Genomic DNA, 13,804 nt, shown 5'->3' with positions numbered 1-13,804 from the left:
TAAACTTTCCCCTTCTTTTATCACAGGTTGTTGCCCTTTGGTCATTCTTATTAACACCTTCAATTTTATATGAAACAAAAAATGGTTAGTTTACTTCATTTAAGCTTTCTTTAAAGATTAAATGGACAAAATTAGAAACACAGGCTTAACTGAGCTTTACCATGCACTGTAGATTTCTATTTTCCTTCTCTTCATGGCTCCTTACAATCCATTTTAATTCAGCAAATATTTATTGAGCACCACACATGATGAGCTCAGACAGTAATAGGAGCTATAGAGGTTGAAAGAGAAATATATAAAATAGTTTCTTCCCTAAAGAACTTTTAAATTCTTATTAGAGAGAGAACACATAAATATTTATTTTAAAAAGTAGAAATTTATTAGACACCATATATTAAGGACACAAATGAAAAATACAATAAATAATATTGGAAGAGAACAATTCATAGATGATGGAGAACTTGGACCAGACCTTGAAACAAAATTAGTCATCTAAGCTGGAAAAAGAAATATAAGCTAAGACATAGAGAAAAGAATAAGTATCAGACTATTGTTGGAGATTGAGAACTTTGTATTGGTAGAATTGAAGATCTGACAGCAGAAGATAAACATGGATAGTGATAATTAACAGTAGAAAGCAGAATAATCATATACAGTGGGCAAAGAAGAAAGTATACATGTTTCCCTAGATTAGTAAGGGTACATAAAGTTGCAAATGTAAATTTTATTTTATTTTCACATTAACTGGCAGAGTGAGTCAGAAACCCTGACAAACTCTGAGGGCAAGACATGTTTTACTTTTGCTTAAAAACATTAGCAGCTATTAAAATAATTATCTTTATTTCACCGGTTGTACGATAGAAAGGAAATGGATGGAAGGAAAACATACCCAGGTTCCATTAGTTCTTTCACAGATGGAAAGAAATGAAATTTTGCTTAATAAAAATAATTTCTTTACTGTATATATAAGACTAACTTACTCTGGAGCACCACCTCCCCCACACACACACTTTTTTTTTTTCTTGTGAAGAATATATAAATGATCAGTGTTTCACATAACTGCAGCTCAAACTTATTATTAAAAGCTTATTATTCATTCAATTATTATGTGAATTGCGACTGAATGTAAAGTGCTCTCATAAGTACTAGAAATACAACAATGAACATGAAGACTAAGGTCCCAGCCATTGTGGAGCATGCACTCCAGTGAAGACAGATAGCAACAGGAAGGCAAAAAGTAGATGTGATGTATTTTAGGCTGTGCTCAGTGCTATAAAGGAAATAAAGGAGGCCATACGAAAGAGGGTGATGGGAAAAGGACAAGACCTTGAATAGGATGGTCATAGAAATGATGTCTGAGGAGGTATCCTTGAGTTTAGCTGACAAGACGTGAGGAAGCAGTATACAGAGTGTCAAAGGAAGAACATTCTAGGCAAATAGAACTGCAAATGCAATAGTTCTAAAGTAGCAGCAAAGAGTCTTGTGTGTTCAAGGACTGGAAAGTGGACAATATAGCTTGGCTGCAGGAAAAGGGAAAAGAGGTGGCATGGGCTTGGAAATTGGGAAGAGACCCCATTGTGTAGAATTGTATAGGGTTTGTTAGAGGAGGAAACTGGGGAGAAAAAAGAGGTTCAGGCTAGAGGTTAAAGACTATAAGGGAAAAAAGGACAATGGTCCTCTCACAAGGTTAAAATGAATCCCTAAAACCTTCTTATCTTGACAAAAATCTGTATTCTTTAGTTTGCAAGTTTCTTAAGTAGGGAATTTTATTCTTAATTAGCTATTTTAAGCTATAAAAAGCTAAAAACAAAGTGAATCGAAATTTTATTTTTCTATATCTTGGGCTTTTTCAAGAATGTACATACAAAGAAATCTAGATAGAAAATTTCAAAATGATTATTCAGCTAGATTAGAGATGTGTTTTTTAATCACTTACTGTCTACTTCACTTTTCTAGGCACTATGGATTTATAAAAGAAGGTGGAAGGCATGGTTCCTACCCTCAGGGAACTTATAACCTATATGAGAAGACATATAAATTCAATAACTAGAGAGCAATACTATCACAAATACCTAAATCAGCAGAAGGTATCATAGCACAAGTTGTGTGTTTAATTAAGAAAAAAGTTGTGGAATGATATAAAAACCACCATGGGGTGGATTCTTCCAAGAGGATTGTATGGAGTAGTTGAGGCAAAGCCCAGATATAAAAGAAGGGGGTTGAATTTCTAAACAAGGGATAACATTCGCAAAGTTGGAACTGGATATTGGATGTCTAAGAAAAAGTAGAGACTATAACTGAATGTTTACCTGTAGCTAAAGGGAAAGATTAAGAATAGTCAAGGAAAGATGATACAACAGGTCTGTACATCCAGACTAAGGAATTTGTATCCGATAGTTGGCAGACAACTACCAGACTTTTAATCAGCATAAAAGGAGAATTGGTTTCTTTCAGATCACATACACATACACATACACACACATAAATAGCAAAAACATGTAGTGCTTCTCATATGAGAGATATTTTGAATAAGTCTGCTTAAAATCTTTACAGTAGTAATCTGAGGTAGATAATTAACTTTATGTAATAGATAAAAAAATCTGCCTTTTGTCACCATGTAATCACCAATAATAATCACAAGTCACCATACAATCACAATAAAATCCACAGACTATTTCTTGCTGTCCAGGCTTTTGACTTCATCAAATATTAGGCATCTCTTTCATGATAAAAGGTAATAAAGCAAAAAAGGATCAAAGACCAGGTAGAAGAGGTTGGTACCTGTGAGTTGGAAGCTCTATATTTTAGTGCTAATAGTGAAAATTGAGAGGAGGGTATAAATCTAAGGGTTCTTATAAAGGTTGATTGTCCAGGGTTTTGGAAAATAGGCATATAACAAGTGAAAGAAGGAATAACACCAAAAATTTCATGTAATAAATTGGAAGAAGAATAATGTAGTTGGCACAAATGTAGAAATTGGAAAGAAGAGTTAATTAGTGGTGAAAAATGCTGGTTGTTTGGACATAGGGTTTAAGAAAATGTAAGAACTTTGTGGGAAGGTGTTCATAGGTATCTGTAAAGCAGATAGAGGATCATTTTAGAGCTTCATGCCAAGGAGACTTTAAGTCAAAGTGAATTTTCTATCATTATCTTTCTCAGTTTTTAAATTTGACTGCAAAATTTGTGATCCAGAAGAGATCCTGGTCTAACTTTAGATGAATAATTGTAGCAGCTGTGTCTAAGACCAGTCATCATCAAAGGTAATGGGGTCAAGTTCCACAGTTAGTTTGACATTTTGTTCAAACTGAGCTGCCCATCTGCTCTTCTAGACTAATACTGCTGCCGTTTATAAAAAGAGGATATCTTGGTCACCTAAGACTAGATTTGGGAAGCAGAAAAAAACTGAAACAACAACAACAAAAAGTTAGCTTATCCTTAAACAGTAAAAACGCTCTAGTTTTTACTGTTTCACTCTCTTGTCTTGGGGGTTAACCCCACTGAAACTCTCCATTTCATTTTGATATTAATTACTAATGTATCACAGTAATGATGCATAAGGTAACCACAAGCTAAATTTTTCTATTCTCCCTTAGAAGGCCCATGGCAATAGATGCTAATTGGTACCAATATGGCCTACTCACAGATCACAGGCTGGTCATTTATTTTTAAAATAACCAATTTGCTTATGATCTTCTCACCATCTTTCTTTTCCTTCTCACAGGGGAAAACAAAATAGGGTGCTACAGAAACTTAGTTGAATAGTAGCTCTATTGACAAATCGATTTAAACTTCTTTAATCTGGCAATAAAAAAAATAGAAAAGCTATTGCAATATCAAGTCAGAGAAAAATATCCTTCGCTTTCAAGGCACAGAGACCATGAATGAGTTCCACAGTTTATGAAGAAAACGAAGTAGAATAAATCTTGGACAGCCATCCCAGTTTCAGTTCAGCAAGTCATCAATCTACAAATAATAATCTGAATAAATATTTATGGAACAAACCTAGGAAGATATCATTTTGTTGATGTAGCCTGAAGTAATACAGATACTTTGTGGGCAACACCCAATTTGTTATCAGATTTTATTCAAGATATGGATATGTATAAGAGAAAAAGCAGAGGCCCCACGTGCGATATATGTAACAATTTACTTGCTTGTCTAATAATAATATATCACTTTTGTATAATGCAAATGAAATCTATAAAAAATGTACTTTGTTTTTAAACCCTGGAGCAAGAAGAAAAATAACTGACTACTATTCACAGTTCTCAAATCACTTCTGTTTGTTTGTTTGTTTATTCTTAGTCATCTGGTAGAAGACCATTTAAAAACCTTTCAGTTTCACAAAGCTTTACTTGATGTTCTATTAGCTCCATAGATAAGCCAGCCATCAAAATAAAGCATCAGGCTATTATTTTATACCTGAAGAGACAAGTAACTCTACAGTTCTGTGAAACATGTTCAACAGACAAGTGTTTCCTTTTGTACTCTCAATAAATTTGGCACTTCCTTTCTGAAACGGCTTTCAGGTTTCTCAAAATGGTTGCAATTTGAAGTTATAAATGGTGTATTTATGTCTTTATAAAATGTTTACAAAGACCTAGTCATCAGATTCTGTGCTATTTACAAAGGCACAACATATTATTTTTAAAATATAATATTACTTAATCTCTGGTGGCAGTCTTCTCTGACAAATTCATGTGCTTAGCACCTGGTTTAAGCTAAATAACAGAATAACAACATAAGAGTTTTTCCACCTTAAGGAGGCTGAAAGCAACGTGGCCTTCTGGATGCCTGATAGCTCTACAGCCACTCAGTCAGCATTTAGGATACTGAGTCATTTTATTATTGTGTCCTCTTAGTTCCTAGGTCCATATGAAACTACCTCACATTCAGGTCAGCTAAGTCTCCTACAGAAAAGTTGTTTTTCTACAATAAAGTGTGTATATATGGATATGTGGAAAGGGTGTTAATGACAGTACATGCTGAGAAATTTATAATCACTTGTTTTTCTATCAGACGATGCTAACAGATTCAATCAGAAAAATTAACTTTTCTAACTGGATTGCCTCACTTGGTGGAAACAGTGTAAGTAAACCTTATTATAATAAAGCTTATTATATAAAAGCTTTCATATTAACAAACAGTAAAATGGTCAGGTTTATTTTTGTTTTATTTCACAGAAATATCCATTATCCTGCATTCTAGCACATACTGATGCATGAGAGTAGAAAAGTCTTGTGGTTTTATTCCAGGTCATATGCTGATATAAAAACTTTCTGGTGATGTATGGTGCTGTTTTAAAAATAATATTTGCAAAGACTTGAATAAAGTTAGACTAAGTTGATAAAATGCTTTGTTTCCTTTTCTCTCTCTCTCTCTCTCTTTTTTTTTTTTTCATCTTTTAAAATCCAGGGAAAAGTGGCCCTCTCCCCAACTCCAGGGATAAATCTTGATTGGACTAAGCCAGCCTTGAAATCTCCATTTCTTTTTCAATGACCAAGGATTTGATATAATTTTGGCCAAAAAAAAAAAAAAAAAATGACAGAAAGTCCTTTTGGGACTTCTGAGAAAAGTTTCTTTTCTGATGTAAAAAAGACACATATGCTGACAATGTGATGTCTGTGTCTAAGTCCTGGAACCACAGCAATCACCTTATAATCTTAAAAGGGAGCATCTGAGGACAAGCCAAATATACTCCCCAGACTTTCCCCAAGGGGTGCTCTTACTCTTTATTCAATAAATATAACTGAAGAAAGAAGAATGCTAAATTTTCTATGGAACCTACCTGTAGACAGTTGAATACTCTAAGCCCCATCATAACCCACTAATTAGGGTAAGGGTATATGTAGGTTATGTAATATCTAGAGTCCTGATCCAAGTCTGTTTTACACACTATAATTGCTTTCCAATTTCTGAATGTGAAATCAAACTTAGCATGCTTTTAGTTGATGAAACTTTCACACTAGAGTCTATTTATTATAAACTGAATGTTCACAATTGCACAAAGTCACAAATGGGGATAAGCACAACAGAAATCAATTCTAAAATAGAAGTAGTGCATTTAAAATTGTACTTGAGCAGGTCTAGAGGGCACAAATTGGCTACGCAAATAAATGACCCAGATCCCCATGTCGCCTACCACTTTTACATCTATGTCTCTACCTTAGCTCCTCACCTCACACAGGATTCCCTATGTTCACCTATCAGAGGAGGATTATGGAATGATGTATCATATGTGTGTGTGTGTGTGTGTGTGTGTGTGTGTGTAATATACATAAATATAATTGAATCACACACATAAAGAAATTAAAAAGAAGAAAAACTATTTTAATATTTTACATGCACTTTGAAGTGCAACTCTTGTTCAGTAGATCTAACAGTCTACTACCATTAGTCCCAGGGGAAATAACACTATATATGGTATTTAGACAGATATCTGGTAGGAATATGTCTCATAGAGAAAATGAACAGCCTATAAGAGCTTAGTAGTGATTTCCTCAGAGGAAATAAAGACTTAGGAATGTTTGTAATACAGAGATAATTTCATAGGGTACTGTGAGAAAGTTTAGTAGAATGCAGAGAGATGGAAGGTTGTTAAGAGAAAGGCATGACTGAGCGTTTGAGAAATACATATAGGAATCAGTTTGATACCTGCAAAAAATCACATTTGGGGTGATGACCAAGTTGAAAAAGAAGTTAGGCATGATGAATTTGGTCTTAACAGTCTCTCGAAGATAACAAGCAATTCGAATTTATAGAATTTATCCCTAGGCTGAAGTAAAAGGAAAAGTGGCTCTAATGTGGAGTCAGATATTTTTCTCTTAGACTGTAGTGTTGAGAGGAGTGCAGCATGGAGCACCCAGGGAGCACGAACTTTGTGGTATAACAGTATGGTGTGGGAGAGGGCTGCAGGAGCGCCTTCAGAAGTTAGAATACTACAGCAATGGAATGTGGGCTTGCTTCATCAAATTGAAGCCTAAGGCCAACAGTATGGTCAACACAGCAATCCAAAATAAAAGGCCCCTGGGGAAAGACACCCATCTGCCCTGCTCATCACTCTATCCACAGAACCTAAGACATTAATTAATGCAATAAATATTTACTGAATGAATTAGATGATAGTAAAAAACTGGAACCATCAGGCTAACAAAAAGGGATTAGTCAAAAACATTATGGTATATGTCTGCCATAGAATATGATGAAATAAGTAAAAATTATAATTTGGAAGTATATTATTAATATCAAAAATACTTATTCTATATAATTAAATATTAAGAGATTACAAACAATATTATTGTATAATACTATTTTGTTAAATAAATAAGCATACAAAAAATGTTAGAACATACATTAAATATTAACTATAGTTATTTCTGGATGTTACAAGTGATATTCTCTTTTTCATTAATATAAATTTCTAAATATCTCAATAGTTAATGTGAATTATGGTGAAATTTTTAAAGTATAAAAATGTACATAGATTTTAGAATTGATACCTACCTGTACTGTGAATGAATTCATTTTAAAAAATCATCTATAGTAAGAATGTATATTTAGTTTTAATTATGTCAGTTAAGTAAGTATAAAATGGTTTAATAGTCTTCTGATTTGCATTCCTTTGCCATATGTTTACATGGTTATCAGCTGCAAGCTCCTTGAGGGTAGTGATAATGTTTTTATAAGTATTGTGAGAACATAGATGCTCAATAAATATCTGTTGAACTAAGTAACTATTTTATAATATCCTCTATTTGCTATAATTTTTTAAATGTTAAAAAAAGACTTAAAAGTGCCTCTGTAAAATATTTTCACTTTTTTTCTGAAACAGATTCTGCATTTTACTTTTAATGTTATCGTGATCTTTTATTTGTATAGAAGCTAAAAATTATAGTATAATCTGTAGATTTTCTTTATTTTGATATTTTCTGTAATGTCTCTGCTTAAAAAATGATTATTCCAAATTTCTAGTAGTTATTTTCTCTTTTTTAACATATTTTTACATTTAAATATTTAATATATCCGAAGTTTATTTTATTTCCACAAATAAAGGAAACCTTGCTTTTTTTTAACCATTTATTCGACTTTAATAAATAGGAGTTAAGATTCTCAACTCTCTTTTTCAAAAAACTTTTTAATATTTTGACCTATTTATGCTCTCATATGCATTCTTAGAATTTTTTTGTCAGCTTACAATATAAAGTAAATCATTTTGATTCTTTCACTAAGACTATACAGAGCTGTACTGAAAGTTGGGAACATCTGACATATTGAGAATATTATCGTTTTCATATTCAGAAATATAGTTTGCCTCTTCATTTATTTCAGTATTCTCCCAATAAACCTTGATGATTTTATGCATCATTTTCAGCTCTTAAATTCTTTCCTAAGAATTTAATGTTTGCTTTATTGTGAATTAGATCTCTTTTCTATTATTGTTCCTACATATTTCTACTTTTTATTATTTCCTTTTTTAAAATTTTCTTGACATGTTGCTTTATTCTTTTCTAAATACTTTACGTAGAAGCTTAGTTCATTGTTTTTTTTTTTTTCCTTTTTCTACTATACAAACAGAGGTATTTTGAGTGATAAATTTTCTCCTAAGTGCTATTTTGGCAGAATTCCATACTTTTTTACATGTTGTATTTACATTTTCATTTCATTTTCTTGGTATTACATTCTGCATTCCTTCCCTAACTTAGGCACTTTTCAAGACACTTTTTTTTAAGTTTTCATGTCTTTGACACATTTTAATTCCATTCTCATTATTTTCTTCTATTTTTAATGTATTATAGCATAAAATATAATTAGCTTTATGTCAATAGAATATCAGTTTTTAAAATTTGCTTGGGTACATTTCCATTCTAGTATGTGATCCTTGTCAAAAGATCCCAGTACACTTGAAAAGGAAGTACCTTTTCAGATCCTGTTGCTATGCTCTCTCTAAATAATGGTTAATGCTATTCTACCCATCTTGTTATTCAGGTAAAATTTTTTAAATTAATTTTCTCTTTTTTATCAATCTAATCAGGAGAATCTTAATATAAAGGTTTTACTTTTATTTTTCCATCTCTTGGATCCATTACTGACTAACTTAAACAGTCTTCATCTAGTTAGCCAGTGGCCTATGAATAAGATAACCATATGATTTATCATCTAGACTGGGAAAAATTTGATAGTGAAAAAGAATGTTGGTAACAATTATGCTGGATCAACAGGCTTGAAACAAGACTATTTGAGCAACTCCAGAATAAGTTTACACTATTGAATGTAATCTGGCATGAGAGCTCTATCCACTCGGGATGTTCTACACTACTCATTCAAGAAAATATGAGTTGAATTAGCCTGATTGTGTATCTGTGACTTGAAACTTGAAAGAAAAACCTAACAACATTTTATTACCTGTAAAACTGCTCATATTAGAAAGGCTCAGTGGATGTCAGCTACATGTGTGGTATATGTGTGTTTGATAAATACCAAAGTTGGTAACAGTGTTTACTCTTGGATGGAAGGGTTACAGGTGATTTTTTTTCCTTCTCTTGCTTTATAAGTTCATCATAATTACTCTTGAAAAAATTAAATTATCAAAATAAGCAGGTGATTTAGTAACTATGGATATTGGGAGTAATTCTAATTCTCAGTTTCAATAAAGAGACCGTAAGGAATTTTAGGAAAAGAGTAGAGTAATATTCAGACAATAAAATTACTAAGAGGCAGCCCACCAGAGTCAGATTGTCTCATCATTTATTAAATATACAACAGTTAAGCCTATACTCACTTACTTTCTCCTTTGATAAAATGAAGATAATATCAATAGCTTCCCCATGAGGTTGTCATGAGTGTTATATGAGACAATGCTAAGCAAAGCATTTAGACCAGTGCCGGCATCGTATAAGTGCTCAGGGCACTAGCTATTAGCCAAAGACAAGCAAGAGAGTGGCAAAGAAAACAACAACATCAAGAAAAAAAAATAAAGAATTGGCATATATATAGAAAAGCAGTCCTGCCTTCCTTTGCTACATTAAACCTTGATCCTCGATAAGATTCTGACTATTCTGCAAACCCATAGGACATGTTTAGGTTCAGAGAGAGGCCTTCCTTTCTTAAATGCCCACCTCCCTCTCCCTCATTTCCTAGGCTACAAAAATCCTATATCCTCTCTGCCCAAAGCTGCCAGCCAGATGTTTGCCCCCTGAGATTTATTATTTGCTACAGAAAGAGAAGCAAATTCCTGCTGATCGCAGAGTTGTAACATTTCATCCAAACAGTATTGAAAGTGTGGCATCATGTGGCATGTATTATTTCCTTTCTTTATTAGCTACAGAACAAATGAAACGATGTTGGAATATAGAAAATATGCTGGAAAATACTAATGGTTAAAAAGTATCTGGTACATGTAAATGTATAGAGTTTAAGAACAAGGGGTACAATAATAAAGAGGAAAATTAGATGAATATTAACATCAATTTGTGGTATTCTACTTATACTTTGCGAAGATTATGCTCTTAATGCTAGCACTTTAGTTATTGCCCATTAAAGCATGTTACAACTATCGACCTTTGTTTTTCTTAAATTGCTGAGCCTGAACTCCTTAAAGACACAGGCATCTTTTACATCTCAACATTTTCAACATGTGGCACGATGCTTGGCACATAGTAATTCCTCAATACATGTCTGTTAAATAAAAATAGGAGAGAAAAAAAACACAAAGTAAAAAATGAATTTACAAGATATTATATAATCTATAAAGAAATCAAAAATCTATAATGCTTTGGGAAAAAGGCGAGTAGTGATATATCTGAGTTGATAATAAGAGCTGGGTGAAAATGTAAGGTAAGTATTTAGTAAACTGAATTTATTGTTGCTGCCAGTACCTCTAAATTACTCACTCTTAAATCTAATTTTTGACCTAAAGCTCCGAATTTGGGCCTTTCATTTTCCTACTTGTTTAATTAGAATTTTACACTAGAGGTTGAAGCCAATGCATTAACAATGAAACAAACCAAAAAATACCACCATGGGAAATTTAGGATACTGCTGTAGGTTCAAATTCTATTAGCTCTTAAACCTTACATACATCAGCTTCCCTTGTTAGCTGACTAATTTTGATCAGCATCTATCATTTTATCAAAATTATAGAGAAATTGCCTTGTGCCAAAAACTACACTAGGCAACTGGATTAAAGAATAATTAAACTATGGTCTTACATTTCTATTTGTCTTTGCATTGTTGGAGCTTAATTGTTTGGTTTAGGGCTGCTACTTCATATATCTGTTTCTTGTAGTAGTCACAGTAGCTAGCTCCTGTAATCGATGAACTCTCTATCCTTGGTGTTTAATTAAGTGGAAGTTCATTTCCTTCTCACTTAATGTTTAAAATGACTATTCTTGATCAGTAGTTGGCTCCCTCCAGTCATGTACTCAGACGCCAAGATTCATTTCATCTTGAGGTCTACCAAATTCAACATGGGCCTTACAAAGACGCCCTTGAGCTTGTCTTCACCCTATCCAGCCTCAAGTGGAAAAGAACATAGAGGATTGTACATGGGAATTTTTTTGTATCCACCTGAATGTGGTTCATATAACTTCCATTTGCATTATTTTGTCTAGACTCAGTCACATGTCCATACCTACCTGCAAAAAATGCTTGCAAATTTTATTTAGCTGTGTGCCCAGGAAGAGAAATCAAGTTTGTTAAATATTCACTCTGACATATCTGTCAACTCTATATATTGAAACTGCAGATAAGAGGCAGTATTCCCGATGTCTTACCTAGACATCTGAGATACACATCAGCTGGGCCCACAGAGCCACTCCTGCCATCTAACATCATCTATCCCTGAGCCAAATAAAAGTAACATTAGTTCAGTGTTTCTCATTATTTTCTCATAAAAAAATTATGCTTATGTGATAGACCCTAAAATGACTCCACAATATCCCTACCTCTGGCTGTGCATGCCCTTTGTAATTCATTACCCTTAAGTGTGTGTTGGATCCAGTGACTGAAGTCTACAAAGGAATATGGCAGAAGTGGTGGAAGGTCACTTCCAGGAATAAGTTATAGAAAGAATGATTTCCTTGGTTACTCATCTGCTCTTAGACTCCAAGGGAAGTCAACTGCCATGTTGCGAGCTCCCCTGCGGAGGAACCCAAGTGTCTAAGAATTAAGGAAGGCCTCTGACCAACTGCCAATGAGGAACTTAGGGTTTCGTCCAAAAACTGATAAAAAACTGAATCTTGCCGACAAGTATGTGAGTGAGCTTAGAAGCTGATCCTCCATGAATTAAGCCTTCAGATGAGACCACAGCCCTAGTAAACTGCATTTACTGTTGATGCCAGTATCTCTAAATTACTTGCTCTTTAATCTAATTTTCCACCTAAAGCTCCTAACTTGGGCCTTTTGTTTTCCTACTTGTTTAATTAGAATTTTGCACTAGAGGTTGAAGGCAATGCATTAAAAATGACATCTTTACAAATTTTGGTAATCTCCTGAAACAACTTGAGCCAGAGGCACCCAGATTTCTTATCCACAGAATCTGTGAGATGTTTATTGTTTTAAGTCATTAAGTTCTTGGGTAATTTGTTAAACAATAATAAATAATAAGCTTGTGATTTATTGTAATCTTGGGCTTCCATCTTCCTCCTTCCACCATGTACAAAACAATCATATTCACGTGACTGCAGGATTACGTTTGTACACAGTACCCTCACACATGGTCTGACAGTGCCATACATACACACTTTATACACATGCATATATATTTTTTATTGAAATTATACATGTATGCAAATGCCTGTATATAATTCCAGAAAATTCAAATTTATGCAACAAATTAATTCATTGTATAAAGTTAATCTGTGTACTATGTAAATTGGATTTGTTGGTCTTTTGTAAAACAAAAAATTCATGATTATGTTTTCTCTAATGTTTAATGGTAAAAAATATAATCCTGTCATGATATATTAACTCTCGAGCATTAAATGCATATGTGAGGGGTATATCACCTAATTTAGATTTTGATAAAGGCATAGACAACACATAGCCAAACTCTTACTGTAGTCATTATTGCATTGTCCACATCTTAACACAGATCAATTGCATATTGGACCCATAATAAAAGTTAGTGCTTTAAGGTAGATTTTCTCTCAGTCCATAGCAAATATCTAATGTGAAAAGAAGAAAAATCTGAGAGCCTTACCTTGTCATTTGCAAAGTATAGAAGTTCAGTGTTGATTCTTCTATCTCCTTAAGGGTTCTGTGAGAAATAATATAATAAAATGTTGAGAACAAAACTTTGGAGCAATATCTTTGGAACTTTAATTTTTTTAATTTAAAATTTCTGAAGAGTCCGCAGGTAGAAACTGCCTATAAGGCAGTCTTATACTATGGAAATCATATGGACTTTGAAATCAGAATACATGTTGAATCCCAGGTCTGTCATTTATCTATAATCTTTAATAAAATTTTTAAACTGGTTTCCCATCTGTAAAATGAGGATCACAGTATATCGAAAAAGCTCCAATAGATTCATGCACATTCCATCACTTTGTAAACTATAAAATACTATATAAATGTTAGTTATAACCATTATTATTAAACACAAGTGTACCTATATAGGCTAGCATGTAAATTCATATTTCTATATTATTTAATTTTTCCAATTAATAATTATGTTTTTGTGGGCCAGAAACTGGCCTAGAGATTTATGTGTATTAATTTTAGAGTTAAGGAAAATGAGGATCAGAGATTTTAAATAAATATTGAAAGCTACACAGCTTATAATTGTTGACAGAGCCTGGATTTG

At 33.1% G+C, this 13,804-nt stretch overlaps 1 long non-coding RNA gene across 1 annotated transcript in view; it reads right to left on the bottom strand.

Annotated features, from left to right (window-relative positions):
• LOC107514121 overlaps positions 1-13,255 on the bottom strand; it is a 55,075-nt gene extending 41,820 nt beyond the window's left edge. Inside the window, exon 1 of the long non-coding RNA XR_001597684.2 lies at positions 13,199-13,255. This is a non-coding gene — a long non-coding RNA (uncharacterized LOC107514121). The remainder of the gene's footprint in view (positions 1-13,198) is intronic.
• Between the last annotated feature and the right edge of the window lie 549 nt (positions 13,256-13,804).

This window comes from Rousettus aegyptiacus, unplaced genomic scaffold, assembly GCF_014176215.1.
Source record: "Rousettus aegyptiacus isolate mRouAeg1 unplaced genomic scaffold, mRouAeg1.p scaffold_m13_p_4, whole genome shotgun sequence".
In the NCBI taxonomy this organism is placed as follows: domain Eukaryota; kingdom Metazoa; phylum Chordata; class Mammalia; order Chiroptera; family Pteropodidae; genus Rousettus; species Rousettus aegyptiacus.
This window is presented reverse-complemented; position numbering and strand designations above follow the sequence as displayed.